Genomic DNA, 3,382 nt, shown 5'->3' on the forward strand with positions numbered 1-3,382 from the left:
GATAGCTGTTGAGCAAGCTTGCCTGCTCAGAAGTTTGCTGGGAGCAAATGTCTCCAATTCGCTCTCAGCACAGGCTGGTGATCAGCAGTTTGACTAAATGCTTCATACAAAAACATCTACTTCATTCATTCTTTGGGACTTACTTTGATTTTTGGGGGATGAAACTGAATGAAAACTTTCAATGTTATTTTTATATCCTGCCATTATTATAAATCTGACCACGAGTAAAGCTATTTTAAATCCATATGTCCAAATATGAATAATGGGGATCATTTACGTACACATTCATCGATTTCAGCTTTAAAAGCTCCCCTCAGCTCTTAGATCATAACCTTGTGTTTTGGCTGCAGGTCCAGGTCCATATGGGACAGCTTGTGGGTCTGGATCCAGACCGCAGTCCGCCTGTTAGTGACCTCTGGTGTATCAAATAACTGTAACTTTTTATCCCCTGTTTTGTTTGGACTTTTGATTAAGGTAAATATGTTTAACAAATAAATGAGCTAAAGTGTAAACCTCTTCGTTAGGTCCTTTGTGGTCTTTACATGTAATGCTTTATTGAGCACTTCTAAATTTGTTTATATAGTACAGAATGAATGGATGAATTATAAATATGTGCATTGACCCTCTGGGGTCCAGGGTTTCATTGACTGTTTTTCACTACTTTATATTTCAACCGATTTATCCGACTCCTGAATTAGATTCATCTTCAAAGTGAAAGAAAGCAAAGTGCCCCAGAGTCATACTTCAATGAACATACCTAAGTGGGCATGCAACCCGGAGACTGGAGCAGCCGGGGATTGGATCTCCAACCTCCTGATTAGTAGATGACTTACTCTAGTAAGTCGTGTTCTTCTTTTCAGCTCGGGATGGTAATTGGGCGATGTGTCATTTACCTATAACCTAACCCTATATTATCTAACCATATGTTACTCTGATGTATATCATTTGGTGCAACCGTCAATTCAAATCTGATGTTGTTTGGGACTCCAAGATCAGGCAGACCATCCTCAGAAACCCACTATGACCGAATGTCCCTGACACAGATAGTGGAGTGCTTGTCCACTGTACACGGCTAAAAGCATGTTAATAGCATTTATCAGGAACTCAAAGGGACTGTGGATTACAACAATGGAGGCCAACTCCAAGCCAATCACACAAGTCACCATCAAGTATGTACCAAGGTGATGCACTGTGTCCATTGCTGCTCTGTATAGGCCCCTAAGCCAGCTCATAACTAAGACTGGGACCACATTTTCATTTTAGGTTTGACAGCATTTCTAGTAAATAATGTCAGGTGGCTTGAGCATGAATTGAGACTGCGGTGTGGGGAAGGCTTCAGATGGGACTGGTGGCAGCTCTCGGGCAGATAAACAAAGAAGGCACCCCTTAGAAGAAGTACACAGCAAATTCAAAAGTGTTAAATGTTTTGGTGTTAATAGTCTCCTTGCAAAAGTAGAGTTAATTTTACTCTAAGTAGAGTCACATTCTTTTAATGTAACTCTGAGGTGTAAAATGATAGTAGTTAAAATCGAGTGTTAAAAATGAGTGTTTCTCTGTCAAATCTGGAGGTGTTACAATGGAAACATTAACTCTTGACCTCTTAACTCTGAACTCCTAGAGGGGCTATGACACCAACAGAGTAAATTCACAGACTCCGCCCCCAGCACGGCTCCAATCGAAGCTGAAGTGAAGCCGTTTCAGAACATTTTGCTCTACATATTTGAGTTGTTTGCCATGCTTGGTAAGTCATTTTTTCAAAGATTGGTTCAATTATTATTATGAGCTTTTACTTCTGTGGCTCTTTGGAGTTGAGACAAAGCTGTGTGAAAGGCATTAGCCATGTTGCTCGCTGATAGCATAATATTCTGTTTTAGCTAGCTGAAAGGTATTGTTTGCGGGCAAAAACCACAGCCTTGAAAAAAAGCTTGCATGTGAATTTTCAGTCAAACTTTTGGTCAAATACACCTAAAACAATGTCTAGAATGTGAAATGTTGGTATAATGGTGCTGCTTGAAGCCTGAAAACGATCGCCCATAAAAAAAACGAGCAAACAGCAGTAGCTGACGTCCTGACTGGATTCTACGTTAGCATAGATCCCTCCAGAGTTTTGTGCACACGGTTTAGGTAAAAATGAAAAAAGTTGAGGTTTTACATTTAGTTCAGTATTACCTGTTGCCTGTGTCCTTGTCTTTTGGGAAAATACTTTACACAAGTAATGGCTCAAAGAGGATTCCTTTTTTTTTTACTGTGCTGCAATTGTTTACTGGATTATTTGTGCCATTAATTAGTGTCAACTAATTTTTATTCAATCTCCACACAGGATATGCTTGTGAAGATGGAATATGGGGGAGAGCAGAAGTGCGTTGAAGTTCCACAAAGTGATGAATGAAGGACATGCATATTGTATTGAAGAAATAAGTGATGAGAATGCTGTTATTTGCATTTACCATGTCAGACCTTTTGATAAACACAATTCTAATGAAAGTGAGAACATGTACACTGTTACATCTTTCAGAAAATGTTTTGAAATTGTGGTGCACAGTTCAGAATAAATGTTTTTCAAAAACCATTGCATCTTTTTAGTAAATGTTTATTTCCAAAAGAAATTTCTAGAAGTTCAGAACAGTAAAATTCCTGCTTTTTAGAATGAATTAGAAGATAACTCTTACGTAGTTAAACTAAAATACTCTTTGAGAGTTAATATATAAACTCTTAACACCAAGTGTTAAATTATCAACTCCAGACAGATTTGGTGTTTAACACTAAATCAGAGTTAACGTACCAACTCTCCAAAAAGAGTTAAATTAACACTCTCTGGTGTGGACCCATATAGACACTTTAATAGTGTTGAAATCAAATCCGACAGTGTTAATTTGGACATGCTGGATTTGCTGTGTAATAACTGTTAAAGATTGTTGTAAATATATAACCGGTAGGCAGGTGTGCAATGATGCGATCACTTTGAATTGTCTTTGTGCTGGTTTTCATCTTTGTTTTGTGCAGTTGACTTCATGTTCATACTTAAATACTAAGAGAAAATGTTAGGTTTTGTATTGTTGATTGTCATTTATGCTTAGAAATATTGAACCATATATGCTTAGAGGTGTATAATCAATTGTGTAGTGATAGGACTGTGATCTTTAGCAGGCTGCAAAGGCTTGGTGTGTATTCCACACTAGAATGCACACCCACAGTCTAGGAACATCAGAGAGGTCCTATCTTCTCTTTGTTGATATATGGTATAGCAAACACACGTATATCTCTTTAAGTATAAGAGCCTTTTGTTTAGATAGATCTGCTAGACGCCTGGCACCAGCTTTGGGGCGTCTTCACAGGGTCACATCTTGACCTCACACAAATCACACCACACACACACACACAC

The 3,382-nt window shown here is 38.4% G+C and overlaps 1 long non-coding RNA gene across 1 annotated transcript; it reads left to right on the forward strand.

The window, feature by feature from the left end:
• The first annotated feature begins 1,601 nt into the window (after window positions 1–1,601).
• Window positions 1,602–2,569, forward strand: LOC145428443 (uncharacterized). Its single transcript, XR_013908736.1, has 2 exons — window positions 1,602–1,741; window positions 2,321–2,569. It is a non-coding gene; the product is annotated as an uncharacterized LOC145428443 (long non-coding RNA).
• Window positions 2,570–3,382: the final 813 nt, after the last annotated feature.

The sequence above is a fragment of the Astatotilapia calliptera genome, chromosome 4, assembly GCF_964374335.1.
Source record: "Astatotilapia calliptera chromosome 4, fAstCal68.1, whole genome shotgun sequence".
Lineage (NCBI taxonomy): Eukaryota > Metazoa > Chordata > Actinopteri > Cichliformes > Cichlidae > Astatotilapia > Astatotilapia calliptera.